Source organism: Balaenoptera acutorostrata, chromosome 1 (genome assembly GCF_949987535.1).
Source record: "Balaenoptera acutorostrata chromosome 1, mBalAcu1.1, whole genome shotgun sequence".
NCBI classification, from domain to species: Eukaryota; Metazoa; Chordata; class Mammalia; order Artiodactyla; family Balaenopteridae; genus Balaenoptera; species Balaenoptera acutorostrata.
In genome coordinates, this window is record NC_080064.1 from 42,272,164 (window position 1) to 42,294,736 (window position 22,573).

At 42.4% G+C, this 22,573-nt stretch overlaps 1 long non-coding RNA gene across 1 annotated transcript in view; it reads right to left on the reverse strand.

Annotated features, from left to right (window-relative positions):
- LOC130705540 (uncharacterized) overlaps positions 1 to 16,725 on the reverse strand; it is a 79,586-nt gene extending 62,861 nt beyond the window's left edge. Inside the window, exon 1 of the long non-coding RNA XR_009005822.1 lies at positions 15,452 to 16,725. This is a non-coding gene — a long non-coding RNA (uncharacterized LOC130705540). The remainder of the gene's footprint in view (positions 1 to 15,451) is intronic.
- Between the last annotated feature and the right edge of the window lie 5,848 nt (positions 16,726 to 22,573).

Consider the following 22,573-nt stretch of genomic DNA (forward strand, 5'->3'; position numbering starts at 1 on the left):
GAGCCATTATCTCAGGGTCAGTTGCCAGAGGAACCCAGATTTGAGGACAGAGACGTGGTACGTCTGCCTTGTTCATCTCCACAGCACACAGCACGTGAATGGGCACATGATGAAGAACACTTATTAGTCATTCATTTATTCAGCTGTGCATGTCGAGCTCCACCATCTCCTCTTGGGCCAGGCCCGGCTTAGGTGTTGGGAGACAGTGATGAGAGAAGGCCACTATGTCTCCTGCCCTCCGGGAGCTTCCAATCCAGGGAAGAGAACAGAGATGGCTGCCTCCCTAGAAGCCTACAGCTTGGCCCTGGAAAAACTTAGGAATGTGAAAAAGTGGGGAAACCCCACAAGCTAGCAAAGAGTGAGAACTAAAATAAATGGGCTAATCCTTCATTCACCTGGCAAATATCCACTGAGTGTTCCCTCAGCCTCTCCTGGCAGGGGCACAAACATGTAAACAGGCAAACAGAACACCAGGGGGGCAGTGGTCTGATAGGCAGCCCAGAGACTGTGGCAGCACCAAGGAGGGGCTAACTCAGCCTGGCAGGGCAGGAGGACTCCCTGGAGGAGGTGTCACCTAAGCTGAGTCTTGAAGGACAGGAAGGCATTTGTAAGATATTGAAAGGAAAAAGCTTTTTAGACAAAGAAATCTGCACAGAGAAAAGTACGAAGGTATGAAGATGGGTCTGTTTAGGGAACTACAAGTGGCTTGGTATGGTTGAGACAAAGGAGAGGGCTCAGAGGGAGGAGGAGCAGGCAGGGGCAGCGTTATGAAGCAGTGTCTCTGTGCCAATCAGAGGCACTCAAACCTCTTTGGGACTCAGTTTTCTCCTCAGTGGAATGAACACGATGAGGCTCTTGTAAAGATAAAACGTACTAACGCAAACACAGACCTTTATACAGCATCTGGCATTTCACTGGCCCTCAGGGAACTGCAGCTACTCCATCCTGAGAACCACAGGAAGTCATTGTAGGATTTGAAACAGCACAATGGCGTGGTCAGCGTGGAGCCTTGGGACACACCAGGGAGGAGGTTGTGGGATCAGAAAGGAGATGTGGTTTGCCTGGAGCCCTCCCCTACCCTGCATAGTGCCAACAGCTTATGTCTCTGCCTGAGAACTTTCTCTAGTAGTGGAGTCTTCTCAGTCACATGCAGGGCTGGCCAGAAACACTGAGGAGTTAATACCCCAGAAACAACCTAACCCAAGAAGAGCTGGGAGTTTGATGGGTAAGACCTCCCGCCTCCTAGCCCTTAGAGGGTCCCCACTTGTACTGAGCTCCAGGTGATGCCAGAGGCAACCCACTCATTAGCATAACTTTTATTAGCTTTTCTCCATTTCCTGCCCCATTTTTATACTCCCTCACTGTGCCTCCTAAAATCACCTTCCAAATAAACTACTCACACCCAAATTCTTGTCTCAAGATCTACTTTCCGGGAAACCCAAACTGAGTAGCTGGTAACAGAAATGACCCTAGAAAGCAGATGTTAAGAGGAGATTCCAGAATTATACCAGTCAGATGGCAAAAAGAATCCCATTTCTGGTGGGAAGTGGGATGCTTTTGCAGCATTACAATTCATGACTCTCACCTGCGATAGACTGGGCAGATATATAAGTGGAAAGGGAATCAAAAGCTATGTAACATGCCGCGGAGCAACTAAGCCCGTGTGCCACAACTACTGAGCCTGAGCTCTAGAGGCTGTGCTCTGCAACAAGAGAAGCCCCCACTCACCGCAACTAGAGAAAGCCCTTGCGTAGCAACGAAGACCCAACACAGCCATAAATTAATTAATTAATTAATTAATTAATTATTTTAAAAAGCTATGCAACAGCTCCAGCACTTGAAAGGTATGGAGGCAGCGATAACTACAAGGATCGTGGAGCTGGTTAGCTTTCGTTATCTGCCTCAGAAGCCTTGAAGAGAGAGAATCTGACTGGCTCAGTAAAGTCCACCAGCAACTCAGGGCACACTGTGAAAACTAGAAGGTCTCCATGGCACAATTTAAAGAGACATTTATCCCTTGCAGCTGGAGGACAGACTGTGCCAAAAATCAGCCCAAGATTTTATTGTAAGCATGGCCGGGTTACCAAAGAGACTGAATCCACAGCCCCAGGAAGTCCTGGGCTAAAGTTAGGGTCCACGGGGCAGAAGAGACCCTGAGACTTGGGATTCAGTTTAAGATCTTCAGACCTCCACATTCTCCTGAACCCTGTACGTTGGCACAAATGCCTCCCTTCTTCCCCTCACAGAGAAGAGAAGCCTCCCATTGCCAAGAGACCACGCAACATCCTCACCTAAGACAAATGTCTCCCAAGACAATGGTTCTCCTCCTGCCTCCCCCCGCACCCCACCCCCGGCAATGCCACCCCACTGCCCATAACATGTGGACCAAAAACTATGGTCTGATCTCAGTGTGACTTGATGGAGCAGTACCGGCCTTTATATGGAAGATAACAGATTCTTCACCATCAGAGCTACAGGAACTGACTAATAAATAGTTCCAGGAGGAACTGGAAGGTTATCCATGAGGGTGTTCGACCGTGGTGGAAGAAAACTCTAAGGGTGGACAGGAGATAGTTTATTGAAGTGGGTTCTCCTGTCACTCAAGACTTCACAACCTGACAAGGATGTTCAAAGTCAACCTTAACACGTTGCTAGGATGGTTCCTTGAAACTTGGAGATGACAATGGCCTACAGTAAATGAGGTGGAAGTACCATAGCAGCCTCGGCAGAGTATTGTGGAAGAGGTCAGAGGCTCAGGGTAGTGGGCATGCTAGAATGGATTTATGATGTAAGGCCAGACAGCCACCAACTGACTAAGCTCTGTAGGAGGGCTAGAAGACATTCATTTTACTAAGTGGATGTGCGGAATAAAAAAGAAGGTTCTAGAAGAAACTCAGTGGTGGCTTCCTCTGTAAACCAAGTCGATGGTAAAGACACAGCTATGGAACTGGGCTACCTAGTGGCAGTGGGAATACAGAAATCGGAACTCTCAGAGGCCAGGTGGTAGCACTTAAAACATCAGAGGCAAGGTGGGTGTTATGGGCAACAAAACTGGAACGGTAACCAGAGGCTCTGACCCATAAGTATGTGTGGTGATGGCTAATAGACCAGTGTTTCCAGAGATGAGATAGATAGGCAGCCTTCTAGAGTGTAAACTTATAAACCAAAAAGTACCAAAGCATGGAAGCAGGAGACTGATAATCAGTTGCCACAGTGGAAAATGACGGTCCCTTGCCCAGTTTCTAGACTTGAGCCAGTTCTCAGATCCAGAGTCCATTAATTGAAGGAGAGGCCCGGTCCCCTTGAGGAAGGAGCTGGCAGTGTCATAGCAAATATATATATAATACATATTACCCCCCTTTCCCCCAAAAGCCCTATAACCAGTTATAAGACTAATTACATACTGGAGAAAGGGAAACACCCAAGTCCCTTGAGAGCTATTGAATAAAGTGCCTGAACCGGCAGTCTCACCAAGAAACCCAGTATGCCATCATGGCTCCCTTGCTGGACTGGGATTGTATGGAGGCCAGATGACACAGGGAGTCCTGGTCCAAGTCCGTCTTACAGTAATACCCATCCTGTGAGAAAAGGTCAAGTTAGAGCCCCTGAAACTGTCCCCTGCCCTGGCCAAGAGAAGGAATCAGAAGCAGTGCTACATCGTGGGTAGAATAGCAGGACTTAGTTCTACCCTCAGTGATTTAAAGGTTGCAGGGGTGGTGATTTTTACCATAACCCTCTCTAATTGACCATTATATCCCCTGTAAAAAATAGATCATGGTGGACAATAGTGGACTACCAGAGACTTAACCAACCACAGCCATTGTGCCAGATATGGTATCTGCTAGAATCAATCAGCACTTGGTATGGAGTTACTGATTCACAAATGTATTCTTTGTAATCCCCATCAAAAAGGAAGATCAGCAGTTCACAGTTCTCATTTCACATTCACCTAGGATAAGCAGCAGTACACATTGACCTTCTTGCCCCAGGACAATGATAATCCTCCTTTCTGTCTCAGTATAAGTCAAAGGAACATTGATCCTTCTGACATTGCCACAGAATATCATCGTACTGATCCACCAAGCTGATGATATCCTGTTAATCAGATCTCATGAGCAGAAGTACTCTTGGAAAGAAACTTGTGTGCCAGAGAGTAGATTCACCCTACACAGATTAAGGGGCCTGCCACATTAACGACACTTTAGTAGTCTAATGGCATAGGGCATTGGAGGACATCCCACCACCCCAAAGTAAAGGCTGTTATTGCCCTTTAATCTCCTACAACTAAGAGTCACAGCCCTTAGCAGGCCAGCCTACACTTAGGTATACTGCTCTAATCCATTTTCTGGGTGACTTAGAAGGTTACCTACTTTGAGAGCTCTCTACAGCTGGTTCAGGTTGCTGTAAAAGCTGCCCTGACCCTGGGCTCTATGACCCAGTAGACCCAGTGATGTTAGAGGTGTCCATGGTAGACAAAAAGACCATGCGGAATCTCTGACTAGCCTCAAAATAAGGGTTTCAGTGTAGGCTTCTAGGATTCCAGAAGAATGGTATTCACATTATCTGCAGCAGAGAAGTCTTCACTATTCAAAGACAAGTTCCTGGCATGTTACTGGACCTTAGGATATAAACCAAGCACCTGACCTAGAATATCAGTTGACTATGAAATCAGAGATGCTTATCAAGAGATAGGTATTATCAGATACACCAGCAATTCTATGATATAATTTAAATGGTACACTTGGTACCAGGCTTGAGAAGGTCCAGAAGGTACAAATAGGACCCAAATTCCATGTCTCCTACCTCTATTGCATTGAGGCCTCTCCATCAGCTTGACCTATGGCTTCAGAGGAGGTTTGCAACAAGCAGCTGATGGGAAGGAGAGAAACCCAGGCCTGGTTCATGGACGGGTAGACTCAATGTATTTATGCACTTTATACTACAGCCCATTCAGGGGTGGCTCCAAGAGAAAGGGGGGAACAGAGTGGAGAAATATGTGTATTTTCAAATTGTGAATTTATACTAATATTACTAATTCAAGTTAACATTATAGGAGGTTTACTTAACTCCTTTGACGTCTTAATACTAACTGTATGGATGCATAATTTACATGCAATAAATTTCACTTGTTTTAGGTATACAATTTTGTAACATCCAACACCTTAAAATATTCCCTCTTGCTCCTCTGCAACTGGTCCCACCTCTTGACCCTTAACCTCTGGCAACTACTGATCTGCTTTCTGTCACTTTAGTTTTGCCTTTTGTAGAATTTTATATAAATGGTATATGATATATAGTCTTTTTTGTTTGACCTCTTAGCATAATGTTTTTGAGATTCATCCATACTTTTGCATATTAATATTACATTCATTTTTACTGCTGAATTAGTATGGATATACCACAATTTGTTTATCCACTCATCAGTTGATAGACCTTTGGATTGTTTTCAGTTTGGGGCTATTATGAATAAAGTGACTATAAACATTCCAGTACAAGTCTCGATGAGGACATGTTTTTATTTCTCTTGAATAAATACTTAAGAGTAGGATTTGGGGAAAATATGGTAAGTGTGTGTTTATTAAACACTGCCAAACTGTTTTTCAAAGTAGTTTAGCTATTTTGTATTCCCACCAGCAATGTATGAAAGTTTTGATTGTTCCACAAACTTGTCAGCACTTGATATTATCACTTTTTCACTTTAGTCATTCTAGTGGTTGGATAGTGGCATCTCATTGTAGTTCTCATTTGCATTTCCCTGGTGATATTGATATTGAGCATCTTTGCATGTAGAGATTCTCTGATTGTATCATTTTTTTATTGCACTGATAATCTTGGTTGCTAACAGCTATTTGTCTGCATTGATGGAATTGTTTCTATCTTTTCCATCGCTCTCAGTGCTGGCTATAAAATACAATAATTCATGGGAAGCAGAAAAGTGGGAAAGTGAGGGTTTTGGAGTCTGGCAGCCAAGTGGACCCTGAACCATCACTTTCAGGCTGAGTGATCTTGGGCAAGTCCATTAAACTCCCTGAGCTTCAGTCTCTTATTTTCAAAATGGGGATTGTCATCATCAACAACCAGTAATTATTATTATTAGCTACCATTTATCAGCGCCTTCTATGTGCCAGAGTGTATTATTTACATACTAAGTAAGTGTGCTTATATTATGTAAAGTGCTTAGAACAGTGCCTAGAACATAGTAAGCTCTACATTAGTATTATATTTTTTTAATTTATTTTTATTGCAGTAAAATATGCATAAATGTTACCATTTTAACTATTCTTTTCTTTTTATAAATTTATTTATTGGCTGCGTTGGGTGTTCGTTGTTACACATGGGCTTTCTCTAGTTGCGGTGAGCAGGGCCTACTCTTCGTGGCGGTTACTCTTCGTGGCGGTGCGCGGGCTTCTCATTGCAGTGGCTTCCCTTGTTGCGGAGCACGGGCTCTAGGCGTGTGGGCTTCAGTAGTTGTGGCTCACAGGCTCTAGAGCGCAGGCTCAGTAGTTGTGGCGCACGGGCTTAGTTGCTCTGTGGCATGTGGGATCCTCCCAGACCAGGGCTCAAACCCGTGTCCCCTGCATTGGCAAGCAGACTCTTAACCACTGCGCCACCAGGGAAGCCCCATTTTAACTATTCTTAAGTGTACAACTCACTCAGTGGCATTAATTACATTCGCATTGCAAACATCCCCATCATCCATCTCCAGGACTTTTTCATCATCCCAAACTGAAATTCTGTACCCATTAAACACTAACTCTCCATTCTCTCTTCCCCTCAGCCCCTGGTAACAACTGTTCTACTTTCTTTTGGTTGTTGTTGTTGTTATTTATTTATTTATTTATTTATTTATTTGGCTGTGTCAGGTCTTAGTTGCAGCACCCAGGACCTTCGTTGAGGCATGGGGGATCTTTTGTTGCAACGCGCAGGCTTCTCTCTAGTTGTGGCGTGCAGGTTTTCTCTCTCTAGTTGTGGCCCGCAGGCTCCAGGGCGCATGAGCTCTGTAGTTGTGGCCCTCGGGTTCCAGAGCGCGTGGGCTCTGTAGTTTGCAGCACGCAGGCTCTCTTGTTTAGGCACATGGGCTCAGTAGTTGTGGCCTGCGGGCTTAGTTGCCCCGTGGCACGTGGGATCTTAGTTCCCTGACAGGGATTGAACCCATGTCCCCTGCGTTGGAAGTTGGATTCTTTACCACTGGACCACCAGGGAAGTCCCTGTTCTACTTTCTGTTTCTATAAATTTGGCTATTCTAGGTACTTTATGTAAGTGGAATCATACAATATTCGTCCTTTCGTGACTGGCTTACTTCACTAAGTACAGTGTCTTCAGGCTTCATCCATGTTGTAGCATGTATCAGAATTTCATTCTTAAGTCTGCTTTCCTTATTTTCTGTCTGGTTTTTCCATCCATTATTGAAAGGGAGATATTGTAGTCTCCAACTATTATTGTAGAACAGTTTCTCCCTTTGATTCTGTCAATTTTTCCTTCAGACATTTTGAGGATCTGTTATTAGGTGCATAAATTTATTATTATTATTATGTCCTCACAGCAAACTCTGAGGTAAGACCACCATCATCCCCATTTTGCAGATGAGGTAAGAATTTATCTTGACTGAGGTCAACACATATCATAATGATCCTCTTTAAAAATGCATTTATCACCATTGGAGGTAGCTATTATACACACTCCTAATTCTGAATTTTGGCAATTAATGGGAAAATATAAATCATTTAGCCTGCCTTTTCGACTCAAACTGCCTGTCAAATTGCATATAACCAAATATCTTGGCTGATGAGGAACGGTCTTTCCTTACAAAAGAATTTCAACTAGAAAATGTTGATGGAATGATGGAATTAGAAAAACACTTTTTTGCAAGCCCTCATGGAATAATGTTCTAGGTAATGATGAGCAATGGATGCAAAACACATTCGATCAAAGTTTGGTGGATGTATTCATTCTCTATTGCTACTGTAACTACACACTTAGTGGCTTAAAGCAACATAAATGTATTATTTTACAGTTCTGGAGGTCAGGAGTCTGAAATGAGTCTCAATGGGCTAAAAATCAGGATGTCATGAGGGCTGTGCTCCTTATGAGGCCCTAGGGGAGGATCTGATTCCTGGACTATTCTAGGTGCTAGAGGCCGCCTGCATTCCTTGACTAGCTGCCTTTCTCCTTCTTCAAAGCCATCAGTGTAGCATCTTCAAATCTCTTTCGGACTTTGACCCCTCCCCCCATGCCTCCCTCTTTAAAGGACCCTTGTGCTTACACTGGGCTCACCTGGATAATCTAAAATAATCTCTTTATCTTAACGTCAGTTGATTATCACCCTTAATTCCACCTTCAATCTTTATTCTCTCTTTCTAGGTAACATAACATATTCACAAATTCTGGAGCTTAGGACATGGACTTCTTCGGGGTGGGGGGGGGGGAAGGTGTTATTTTGCTTACCACAATAACGAACTAGATGATTGCAAGGTATCAGATTATCCATTACAGCTTACTTAGAGATTATAAAGGGGGAAAATGCACCTTATCAATCAAGGAGTCAGATTGTCCCCAACTAAACCCATTGATCAATTTTAGCATCACTATTGGTGTGACAACAGACGGACGTGGTATGCATTCTGATGTTGTGTAGTATGAAATAAAAAGCATCACCTATGAAATATTCTTAACAAGGATGTTTTAAATGACTTTAAACGACCTTTTATAACTAACTTCTAGTTTACCAGAAATACAGGGAATGAAGAAAAGAATTAAATGACACCATGAAGAAACAGGAAAATTGCCTCAGTTTCTTTAGTAAATCACTGACATTAAAAAAAAAAAAAAAAAAAGCCCAATGGCTGTTCTAGATTAAATAGTAATGGTTCCCCCAGAAGAAGACTCTGATATACGGATTTGAGTGTATTTGGGAGGTACTAGAGTACCAGTAGGGAAGCAAGGAAGAGATGCAGGGAAGGAAATGTGCTAATGCAGGGTTTACTGTTAAGCCAGCTACAACAGTGGACAGCTGGATCTCAATCTCATGAGGAAACTCTTTGAAATGGCACAAAACATTAAACTCAGAATTACCCCCACCCAAAAAGCAAGGGAGCTGGAACAGTTATATACCAACTGGCAAAAGTCATTTGTAGAGGACTGATCCCTGGGAGTGTTAATTCCTTGGCATGTGGCAAGCAGGTAAAGCAACCTTGTACAGTGGTATATATATTTATATATATTTGATACTTGCAATGGATCATGTTTAACCCCTTTCACTATATGAAAAAATTATTTTCAATAATTAGTATGAAATAAAATGAAAAATAATCAGATAGAAAAGAAATATAGTGAAAAGTTTCTTTTGTTGAACTTTGTATGTATAATCATGCCATTAAAATTTAAAATAATAAAAAATAAAACAAGTATTATAATACTAAAAAGCAAAAAGGAAAGATAAATGCTTTCTAAATACATCAATGTGGTTTTTAAAAAGGGGGGGGGAACATACCCCCTGTTGATCTATTGCAATAATGAATAATAACAATAAAATTTATTTTCAAGCTTTAACTTTTACAAATTTGCAAGTGCCTTCATCAAAATTATATTCTTCACGTATGCATGTTAAATAGACAGTATAACCTATCAGTCTGTCTTTACTCCTTTCTATCAGTTTTAATTTTGAAAAATCTCTTTTACATGAAGCAACCCATAAATACTTTGATGGAGAGTCTTAAAAACCCATTTCCAACAAATTCCAGAAACCATAATGCTGCATATTACTTTGTTTTTGGAGGATGCATGCTAGTGGATTTCAGTTTGTCTCCAGAGTCAAAAATTTCCACTAGAGTATCTTCACCATTCTCCCGTGCCTGGTAAAAATCTCCATTTTTATTCGGCAAAATAAGATGAAATGGCTGAATGATAGCAGACATTGACATTATTTGAGTCATTGCTTTAGAATGAGTGTCCAGTTCTTGGTAGAAATGATCAAAGTATTCAAACATTGTCTTTTTACTTCTTCTGGCATCTTTTGTCATTTCGCCTGGAATTCTTCTTCAAAATTTGATTCTTTTTTTCTTGTAAATGTTCATTCCTTTCATTTTCTGTTATATACCCAATGACCTTCTCTACAATTTTTATGTGCCAATCTTCAAGCATGAATTTTACTATACATTGTTCAAGGTTGATTCTGGCCCTCTGCAAACATTTGTGTCTTACTAACCTCATCTAAAATTTCACACCAAATAATAAAATATAATTCAGAAAACAAACCATGTGGGGCAAAGAACAAATTATGAGTTGATCCTCTTATGTCTATGCTTTCTTTTAGATTGCACAGTATTTCAAAAGCTAACATTAACTTTCAAACTTTGTTCTTATTGTGCACACAGCTTCATTTGCCTAGAATAGTCATTTCACTAATATACCTACATTCAGCAGCATTTTTAGTAGACAAGGTGATATTGAAAAGAAAGGATAATTTTTTTCCCAAAGTTTAAAAAAAATCACATTAAAAAGGACTTCCAAAAGTGTGAACTCCATAAAAGTTCGGAGAATATTGTAAAAGGCACAAATAAGGATTTGGAATTAATATCTTTGATTTTTACCTAAACTACAGCATGCTTACCAAACCAAAATATTGCACCTCAAATTTTACTTTGTTTTACTGTTTTAAATTTCAAACACAAACAAAAATCTCCAAGAGGTCACATACAGTGACAAAATTAACTCAAGTTATCATTCTTCATCTTTACAGTCACTATGCTATCATCATTTATTTCAAATCTGCTGTTTAAACACAGGAATATGTAGTTCCACAGAGGTTGGAGTAATGGACGGCATCCTAAGCAAGCTCCAATGATTCCAAACCTTTACTAATTTATTTTTGAAACAAATGCAAGTAGCTGAGTCTGCATACGTTGGGGACTGACTGTATACCTTGGATTGTCCTGAATTAACTTCCATGTGCTTGTTAACATGTAAGTAATTAAAAGGTGATCATTTGGCTCTGGTTCCAGTTAAGATGGAGTAAGCACATTCCACCCTATCTCTGCCATTGTATGCAACCAAAATACTCCAGAAAGAACACATGGAGCAGTTATCTGAGGACTCCTCTGAGAAGTAAAGAATAGCAGGAGGGTTGAGGAAGGAAACCAGAACTTGAAGAACCACTAATCCAGTGGTGAGTCTTCTTGTTTTACTCCTCTAGTATCTCCCAGCCTGGACTCAAAGCTAGCCTGAAACCCAGAACTAATATCATATTTAGAGGTGAAAGACTAAATCTTTCCCCCCTAAGATTAAGACATGGCAAGGATCTCTACTCTCATAACTCCCAATCAGCATTGTAGTGGAAGTAAAACTATCCCATGATTATTTATGTAGAAAATGCCAAGGAATATACAAAAAAAGCTCCTATAACTAGTAAGTGAATTTAGCAAAGTTATAAGATACAATGTCTGCTTATAAATATCAAATGTTATATCTATATAATAGTACTGAACAATTGGAAACCAAATGTTTAAAAGAGCACTTTCAATGGTTCCCCCCAAAATGAAATAGTTAGGTATAAATCTAACACAAGAAGTTCAGAATCTGCATGCTGAAAACTATGAAATGCTGATGAAAGAAATGAAAGAAGATCTACATGGAAGGAGAGCCGTATCATGTTCATGGGTTGGAATACGCAATAGAGTTAAAATTCAGTTCTTCCTTGAAACTGAAATTGAACTATAGATTCAACACAATTCTAATCAAAATGCCAGCAGGAAATTTTGCAGATACAGACAAACATATTTTAAAGTTTATAAGGAGAGCTAAAAGGAACTGGAATAATCAAAGCAATTTTGGAAAAAAAAAGAATAAAGTTGGAGGATTTGTGGAACCCAATTTTAATACTTACTATAAAGCTACAGTGATGAAGACAGTGTGGTATTAACAAAGGGATAGATACATAAATCAGTGGAACAAAATAGAACCCAGAAATAGACACACACAGACATGGCCAATTATTCCTTCAACACAGGTGCAAAGACAATTCGATAGAGAAAGGATAGTCTGTTTAACAAATAATGTTAGAACATTTGGTCATTCTTTTGGTATGCAAAAGAATGAATTTCAACCTAAACTTCATGCCTTATACAAAAATTAACTCAAAATGGAACATAGGTGAAAACTAAAATGTAAAGCTATTAAAATATTAAAAGAAAAGACAGGAGAAAATCCTTATGACTTTGAGTTAAGCAAACAGTTTGTAGATATGATATTAAAAACATAATTCTTTAAAAATTGATAAATTGAACTTAATGAAAATTTAAAACTTTTGCTCTGTGGAAGGTATTGTTAAGAGAATGAAAAGATAAGCTATAGACTGAAAGAAAATGTTTGCAAATTACATATCCAACAAAGGACTTGTATCCAGAATATATAAAAACAAGTGCTCAATATTCAATAATAAAAAGAATAAACCAAACCCAAGGAAAATAGAGGAAGGAAATAATAAAGATTAGAGTGGAAATTAATGAAATAGAGCATAGAAAAACAATATGCAGAATAAAAAATAAGTTTTTTTTCTTTAAAGATTAACAGAATTGACAAGCCTTTAGCTAGACTGACCAGGAAAAAAGACTAAAGACTGAAGAAAAAAGACTCAAATTACTAAAATCAGAAATGAAAGAGGGGGATACCACTACTGGCCTTAAAGAAATGTTTTAAAGGATTATAAGGGAATATTGTAAACAACTATGTACCAACAAATTAGATAACTTCAATGAAATGGACAAATTCCTAGAATGATGTAAACTACTGAAATTGACACAAAAAGTATCAGAAAATTTGAACAGATTTCGAATAGATCAATTACAACTTAAGAGATCAAATTAGTAATCAAAAAACTGCCCACAGAAAAAAATCCAGGCCCATATTGTTTCACTAGTGAATTCTACCAAACATTTAAGGAAGAATAAATACCAGTTCTTCACAAACTCTTCCCCAAAATAGAAGAGGTGATAATATTTTCCAACTTATTCTATGAAACTGGTATTACCTTGATATCAAAATCAGACAAAGACATCACAAGAAAACTACAGACCAATATTCCTTATGAATATAGATGCAAAATTTCTCAACAAAATGGACTAAATCCATCAACGTACAAAAAGGATTATACACCAAAACCAAGTGGGATTTACCCCAGGAATATAAGGTTGGTTTAAAATCCAAAAATTGATTAATATAATACATCATATCACAGAATAAATGATAAAACCATATGATTATCTCGATGCATAAAAAACATTTGACAAAATTCAACACCCCTTCATGATAAAAACACCCAACAAGCTAGGAATAGAAGGGAACTTTCTCAACCTAATTAAGGCATCTACCAAAAATGCACAGCTAACATCATACCTAATGGTGAAAGACAGAATGATGCCACCCTAAGATCAGGAACAAAATAAGGATGTCCAGTCTTGTGGCTCTAACCAACATTTTATTGGAGATTCTAACCAGGGAAACCTTGTATAGAATACCTTAAGGAACCAACTACAAAAACTATTAGAACTAAAAACTGAGTCAACAAGGGTGCAGGATACAAGATTAATATACAAAAATCGTATTTCTATACACTTGTAATGAACAATCCAAAAATAAAATTAAGACAGCAATTCCATTTACAATAACATCAAAAAGAATAAAATACTTAGGAATACATTTAACAAAATAAGTACAAAACTTATTCCTTAGAAACTACAAAACATTGTTGCAAGAAATTTTAAAAGACCCAAATAAACAGGACATCCCATGTTCGTCAATCAGAAGACTTAATATTTTTATGATGAGAATGTTCAAATTTATCCACAGATTCAATACAACCCACATCAATTTTCTGACTTCTTTGTAGAAATTGACAAGTTAATCCTAAAATTTATATGGAAATTCAAGGGACACAAAATAGCCAAAACAATCTAGAAAAAGACAAACAAAACTGAAGGACTCACACTTTGCCATTTCAAACCTTAGTACGAAACCACAGTAATCAAGACAGCGTGGTACTGGCATAAAGATAGACATATATCAACAGAATAGAACTGAGAGTCTAAAGTAAGTCCTCACATTTATGGTTAATTGAGTTTTGACAAGGGTGCCAAGATAATTCAATGCGGGAAAGAACATTCTTTTCAACAAATGGTTCTGGGACAGTTAGATATCCACATGCAAAGGAAAGAATTAGGACCATTACCTTACACATATACAAAAATTAACTCAAAATGGATCAAAGACTCAATTTAAGACTTAAAACTATAAAACTTTATTTTGAAGAAAATAAAGGTGTAAATCTTCGTGATCTTCGTTTAGGCAGTATTTCTTAAATATAAAACCCAAAACACAAACAACAAGGAAAAAACAGATGAATTTTTCCTTATCAAAATTAAAAACTTGTGCTGCAAAAGACACCACCAAGAGTGGTTAAGAATCCGCCTGCCAATGCAGGGGACACGGGTTTGAGCCCTGGTCCGGGAAGATCCCACATGCCGCGGAGCAACTAAGCCTGTTCGCCACAACTACTGAGCCTGTGCTCTAGAGCCCGTGAGCCACAACTACTGAGCCTGAGTGCTGCAACTACTGAAGCCGCAAGCCTAGAGTCCGTGCTCCACAACAAGAGAAGCCACTGCAATGAGAAGCCCGTGCACCGCAATGAAGAGTAGCCCCAGCTCGCCGCAACCAGAGAAAGCCTGCGAAAAGCAACGAAGACCAAGTGCAGCCCAAAATAAATTAATTAATTAATTAATTTTTAAAATTTTTTTTTAATTTTTAAAAATTAAAAAAAAAAAAAGACACCACCAAGAAAGTGCAAAGATAACCCTAGAATGGGAGAAAATACTTGTAAATCATCTAGCTGATAAGGGGCTCTATCTGGGATATATAAAGAATTTGTACAACTCAATAGCAAAAAGACAAATAACCCAATCTTAAAATGGGCAAAGGACTCAGCTTTGATCAGGCTCTGGCCTCTGGGCCCCACGGAGGGGAAGGGCTGGCCAATACATACTTAGGCGCTGAGGGCCCTGCAGAGCCGGTGCCTAGGCAGGGTGAGCTCTGGAGGAGAAGGCTTCCACAGTCCCCAACGGTCTCCGCATGGTGGCCCATCCGGCGCCAAACACCTGCCACCCACAACAAGAAGTCCCAGCCGCGAGAAAGTCCAGAAGGGGTCGGGCTCTGGGGCCCCGCCCTTTGCCCTCGGGCCTGGTTTCCTCATGGCTGGGCTTGCATGCACCCCCTACCCCACCCTACCCCCCACCCCGCCCGCCCTTTCACAAGCGCCAGCCTGAGCTGTCCAGCGTCCAGTGCGTGCTAGACCTCTAGAGGAGTTAGAAGCTAGGGAGAAGCTCTCCCAGTTTCACACTCTATTCTGGGATCGCTTGACGCACAACCGGTTCTACACGGGCAATTTACTTTGTAAATTTCGTACCTGGCTCCGCTGCTGCCGGCCCCGCAGTGGGGCCCCGGTGGGCTGTCACCCGCTGGTTTTTCCCTCCCGGGAGGCTGCCACATCTGACGGGGACCACCCCGCTGCTCCAGCGCCTGCCTTCTGCCCTGGTCGCAGGCTGTCCCACCGGGACTGAGTGCCTTTATCGCCTGGCTTTTACATCGCGCCAAAAATGCAGTATCCCATGCAGCAGGCCAGGTACTCCCGGCGGGGGATGCTTCCCTTGGTGAACTGGAGGGACTCGCCAAAGAAGCCCGTGCTGTCTACTCGTAATTCCGTGATGTTCGGCCACTCGAGAACCATCAAGAGTCCTCCACCAGGGCGCAAATTTACCCTCCTGCGTTCACCACCTGAGCAGGTAGTCAAGGTTAGGACCATCCAGTCACCTCCCACTTCCTTGCCCAAAGGAGAGTGAGGTGAAGGTCCAAGAAGAGCCCCGAAGAGGCATGGCATAGAAGGAGGATCACACAGAGACGGAAGAAGAGGACGATCGGAAGAGGGGCCACCGTAGCAATGGGGATATACCATTGACATCTAGGCCACAGGAGACCAGTGGAGTCCTCACTTCCCTCAAGTGCAATCCTGAGCCTCTGGACCTCCTTCCCGAGCACCCAGAAGACAACTTGAGTGAGAACGCCCAGAAGTCTCCAATGAGCTCCTCCTCAGAAAGCCATGTCATCCGCTCAGATGGAGATGCTGGAGATGTCCTGCCTCCTTGGAAGCCTGAGTCCCATGCCACGGTGTTCTCTGCCCCAACTGCATGCTGCTCCCTGCTGCTGGAGAGGCCAAGTGCTGGGTGAAGACCACCGGCCCAGCTCATCAGGCTCACTGACGTCTGGGAAGGAGCTGCAGCGTGAAAAATGTTCAGACATCCCATCAGGAAGCTCCCTTTCCCTGGTATCTACCAGCAGTAGGCCCTGCAAGCGGAAGATTCCCCTGCCGCTTTTTCTGCCGCTGCCAGGGCTGAGGTCACCCCCGCCACTGACATGTGATCGAGGTGAGCTGCCCCTCCTCCTAAGCTTCCGTGCTTAGCTCTTGTCAAAAATCCAGGCACCTTGGAAAAGAACACTGAGCGTCAGTGGAACAAGATCCTGAATAATATAAGGAAGGTCAAGGAAGACTGCAGTGCCCCTCAGCCTGCCCCTTCTCTCTCCCCACCTGCCTCAGAGGCTGCAGACTCCCTGCCCCCGGCCACTCACCCTTAGGAGGTCCCTGCTACTACCACCGACTTGGCCGACCTATATCCCAGGTCCCCCAACCTGTCTGTCCCTCCACCTTCCCCGACACCTAATATTGATCAGGAAACAAGATACACAGTCCCTGAGTCCCCTCCTCTTGCTGTTCCCGCTGATTCTCTCCCTCCCTCAGCTTCCCATCCCATTTTGGGAATTCCACTTAAGAAGGATGAAGGCCCTTTTCATTCAGTCGTAGCCACAACACCTCTTATTTCTGACCTCCCCACACCTCCTAGCGTCCCAGCTTTCTCTTTCCAGCCACCGTCCCATGGAAAGGAACCCCCAACACCCATCTGTGTAGATTCTACCCCTCCTTTACACTTACCTACCCCTCTTCCAGTCCCTACCATCGATCCCCCTATTTTAACTGGGCAGCCCATGACTTCTATGGCAATCCCTTCCACCAGATGGTCATGGTATCTGGAAGTTTGACCTTCCAGCCTAGTGTCTACACGGACACTACTGCCCCTTCCCAAGCTGTCATTGTTAGGTCTCCCTCAGGTTTCAGGGTGGAGCAGAGGCACCCTGCAGGGTTACCAGTGTCCATCACCCCACCTGTGCCGATGGTCCCCTGCGCCACCCCAATTTTTAACCATCCCTTTGGCCTCAAAACCAACCCTCAGCCCATATTTGGGACCTCTGATGGGCAGCAGAGAGCCTCTCTCCCTGGTGCCCCTGTTTTCCCCAGCCCCCCATTTATGGCTTCAGCTGTCATCGGTGCTTCAGTAGGCAGCACCTCTGACACCAAAGCTATGGACACCACACCTCCTTCTTAGGCTGTCATTTTCCAGTCTGCCCCTGTCTCCAGGTAGAACCACTACCCATTTCACACGGCTGTTCCTATTTCTGGGAACACACCACCCAGTGGTAGCAATGCCTCGAGAGCCCATACCTCAACTCATTTACCTGCAACGCTGGCCAACAGATAGACCAACACTTCAAGCTTCTCTTGGACCCAGGTCTCCCGTCTCAGGCCACATTTGGGGCTAACAATGGGCAGAGGCCTAACGATTATTTTCTGTTGGGAAACCCAGCAGCTTCAGCACAAGATAAAGTCCTAGTCGCTCCTGCAGCCTAGCCACCGCGAGTCAGCGTCATGCAGTCAGCTTTGCCAGCTTCCCTATTCGCCACCACCAGCAACACACAGCCGGCCTTTGGCGACAACCCAGGCATTCTCCCCAGGGCTGTATCCATTGCTACTGGCTTTGGAGTTGCCACCAGGATGCCCAGTACTGGGGACAGTAGCTGGCTCTTTGCCGATACCACACCGGGCCCACTGTTCATGGGACCTGCAGGCCCTACGGCCAGTGGGAGCCTTGGAGTCGGTGTGTCAGCCCCAGGCCTCACTCATTCAGAGGCATCCAGACCACTTAACTTCGGGGCAGGACTAAGTGGGGCACCCAGCACCGCTTCTGTTCCTACTTTGGGCCAGACAACCTGCCATCTACCTGACCACGGCAAGGCTGCTGCACTAGGAGGGGCAGGCACCATCCCAGCATTTGGGAACATACCTGATTCCACCTTAAATCCAAATACCTGGGGCCTACCTGGGCTGAATACAGGTGGTACGGTGATGGCAGGGGACAACACCATCCCCACGATTGGAGGCCACTTTCCATCACTGCACCCAGGGCCCATCTGGACATAAAAAATCTATGTTTAAAAGTTCCATCACCAAGGAGAAGAAATCTGTGTCAAGGGACATGTCAGTTTCCACCTTCTAACAGAGCACACCACATCTGTTGCAGTTGCAAGTGTGGTTATCACCCGTGGGTTTCAACACACTTCTAGTTCTACCTTATTTCCAAGCACAAGGGGCCCACCTGCCCACAATCTAGGTGGTGGTCCTCTAGGAGGGAACAACATCATGCCCATGATTGGAGGACCTGCTATTCCCGCTTACAACTGGGACCCACCTGGCCAACACACAGGTGGTGCGGATGGAGGGCACAACATCTCACCGGTGCTGGGAGGCCCTGTGTCAATAACTGCCATCAGACTTGGAACCCATCTGTGCAGAGAACGGGGGGGGGGCCATGGGGGACAGCACCACACCTGCTGTGACTGGATACACTTCTGGTGCCGCATTCATACAAAGCACCTGGCCCCCCACCCCCGGTCAAAACCCAGGTGGTACCATGGGGGACAGCAGCATCCATACTTAGAGAGGAAGCGCCACTCTCAGGAAGAACACTGGGGTCCCCGAGTCAGGACGCCCCTCTGACTTAGACGAGCCAGCATTGTGTTTGGAGGCTCCTGGTCAGGGCAGCTGTGCCTGTGCTCATAGGAGTCTGGCAGCCTCATAACCTGCCCAGGGCTTCAGAGGAGCCATCAGCGAATTCCTTTCTTCTATGAAGAAACTCAACAAATGAAGAGCAGATCTTATTCTGCAAACTGTGTGTCACCATGAATGGACTTTGCCTCACTGGAAAGCGGCTCAGCCCCTTTAAGTGAAGCTTAACCTCCTCTCTTCCTACAGCAAGCCGGAGGACCACACCTCAGGGGTGTGCAAGAGAGTGTGTGTGTGTGTGTGTGTGTGTGTGTGTGTGTTTGTGTGTTGGAAGGTGAGGAGCATATGAGCCCAGTTCAGAACTACACCAGACTTGAGAAGTTCCAGTTAGGAGAATGGAAGACAGCTGCCTGTATCATCCTCTGTGCCATCCCTGGCTTCACTGTTAACTTGGCCGACACAAGCTCCCGGCCAGTTTTCCCTAGACTTGGAACTGGCAGGATGCCCACTGCTGTTTTCAGATGCTTTCTCTCCCCCTATGCATTTGCCTCAATGGGCCCTTCTCTTTCCCAGCTTTATGTACATATATATATATGTGTGTGTATATATATATGTCAATAAAACCTTGTTCATATTAAAATAAATTAATTAATTTAAAAAATAATAAAATGGGCAAAGGACTTGAAGAGACATATCTACACAGGTGATATACAAATGGCCAAAATGCACATGAAAAGATGCTCAGTATCGTTAGTCATCAGTGACATGAAAAACCACAATGACATACCACTTTCACACACACTAGGATGGAATAAAAAAGACAGATAATAACAAGTATTGTCAAGGATGTGGAGAAACTGGAGCCCTATTGCACTGCTGGTAGGATTGTAAAATGGTACAGTTGCTGTGGAAAACATTTTGGCAGCTCCTCAAAAGGTTAAATATAGAGTTATGATCCAGCAATGCCACTCCTAGGTATATAACCAAGAGAAATCAAAATGTATGTTCACAGAAAAACTTGTACACAAATGTTCATAGCAGCATTATTCATAATAGCCACAAACTGGAAGCAACTCAAATGTCCATCAACAGATGAATGGATAAACAAAATGTGGTATATCCATTTTATGGAATATTATCCAGCAATAAAAAGGAATGAAGTACTTATCCATGCTACAATGGATGAACCTCAAAAACATTATGCTAAGTGAAAGAAGCCAGACACAAAAGACTACATGTTTTATGATTCCATTTGTGTGAATTTTCCAGAACAGACAAATTTATAGACAGAAAGTAAATTAGTGGCTATGTAGCATTGGAGAGTCTGGGGCAAATGAGTAGTAACTGCTAATGGACACAGAATTTCTTTTGGGGTGATGAAAATATTCTAAAATTGATTATGGTGATGGTTTCACAACTATGGGAATATGTTAGAAACCACTGAATTGTACACTTTAAAAAGTGAATTGTAGGGCTTCCCTGGTGGCGCAGTGGTTGAGAATCTGCCTGCCAATGCAGGCGACACGGGTTCGAGCCCTGGTCTGGGAAGATCCCACATGCCGCAGAACAGCTGGGCCCGTGAGCCACAATTACTGAGCCTGCGCGTCTGGAGCCTGTGCTCCGCGACAGGAGAGGCTGCGACAGTGAGAGGCCCGCGCACCGCGATGAAGAGTGGCCCCCGCTTGCCGCAACTAGAGAAAGCCCTCGCAGAGAAACGAAGACCCAACACAGCCATAAATAAAATAAATAAATAAAATTTAAAAAAAAAAAAAGTGAATTGTATAGTATATGTATAATTTCTCAAAAAAGCTGTTATTTAAAAATATTCAACTGTAAGAAAACAATTTAACTTTTTAAAAACTGGGCAAAATAGTTGAACAGACAATTCAGCAAAGAAGATATATGATAAAAAAATACATGAAAAGGTGCTTAAGGTCACTAGTCATTAAGGAAATGCAAATCAAAACCACAATAAGATACCACTGCACTACTATCAGAATGACTTCAAAAAAATGAGGCAGACAAACCAAGAGTGATGATGCAGCAACTCTCATATGTTGCTGGTGGGAATGAAAAATGGTAAAACCACTCTGGAAATATCTTATAAAGTTAAAAATACACTTAACCATATGAATTGGCAATCATACTCCCAAGTATCTACCCTGGAAAAATGAAAACTTGTGATCACACAAAAGCCTGCTCATGGTTTATAGCAGTTTCATTCATCTATTCACAATCGCCCAAAGTGAAAACAATCCAAATGTCTTTCAACAGTGAATGGATTAGCAAACTGTGGTACAGCCATACAATTGAATACTATGCAGCAATAAATAGGAATGAACTATTGACACATGCAACAACTTGGCTGAACCTTAAAGGCGTTGTTTTGAGTGAAAGAAGCCAATCTCAAGAGGCCACATACTATATGATTCTATCTATATAACATTCTGGAAAAGAAAGAACTGTAAAGACAGAGAACAGATCAGTGGTTGCCAAGGGTTAGAGGTTGGGGAGAAGGTTTGATTATAAAGGAGCAGCAGGGAGAAGTTTTCTGGGGTGATGGAGTTGTTCTGAATCCTGATTTTGATGGTGGTTACGCACATCTATTTGTGTGTTCCAACATTTAGAAATGTACTACAAAACAAATATTTAAAAAATAAATAAAATTTTAAAAATAATAAATCAAAATTTAAAATATATGAATATATTTTACATATGTGTGTATCTATCTGTATACACACACAATCACTGCAGGGACTGTTTAGAACTTTGACCACCAACAAGTTTTTTGAGGTGAGTAATATTTTCTTTCTGAAATTTTTCAGAATTGCTGGGCTATGGTGATAATTTAAAGAGCTGACCAACTTGTAGTCAGTTTTATTATTGTTTTAAATTCTCTACAAGGGACTTCTCTGGTGGCTCAGTGGATAAGACTCTGCGCTCCCAATGCAGGGGGCCTGGGTTCGATCCCTGGTCAGGCAACTAGATCCCATATGCATGCCGCAACTAAGAGTTCAGATGCCACAACTAAGGAGCCCATGTGCTGCAACTAAGGAGCCAGCAAGCCGCAATTAAGGAGCCTGTCTGCCGCAATTAAGACCCGGTGGAACCAAATAGATAAATATTTTTAAAAAATTCTCTACGAACAATGCACCCTATAATTGCCTACTCTGGGGAGATGGCTCCCACTACACCAGCTCTGGCGTGCCACCTGCTTCTGTGGTTCTGAACTAAAAGACCTTAGACATAGAGAAACTCTTTCTGGAAGCTGGAAATCAGTGAACTAAAAGGTCCAAGGGGTATGAGTGGGACTCTGACAGCATCTGCTATAGATGACCAAATCCTGGTTCGAACAATCGATCAATACGTTATATGTTATATGTATGTATGCATAAACAAACAAACAAATAAGTCCATCCTCAGTGGGGGCAATTGGGTAAATTTTAATATGTATTGAGTATTAGATAATATAAAGGAATTATTTTTCCTATTGATAGTGTATTAACGATACTGTGGTTCTGTAAGAAAATGTCTCATGTTTTAGAAATGCATACTGAAGCATTTCACAGTGGAATTTCATAATGTTGATAATTTATTTTTAAATACTTCAAAGAAAAATTTAGGCCAAACAAATATGGC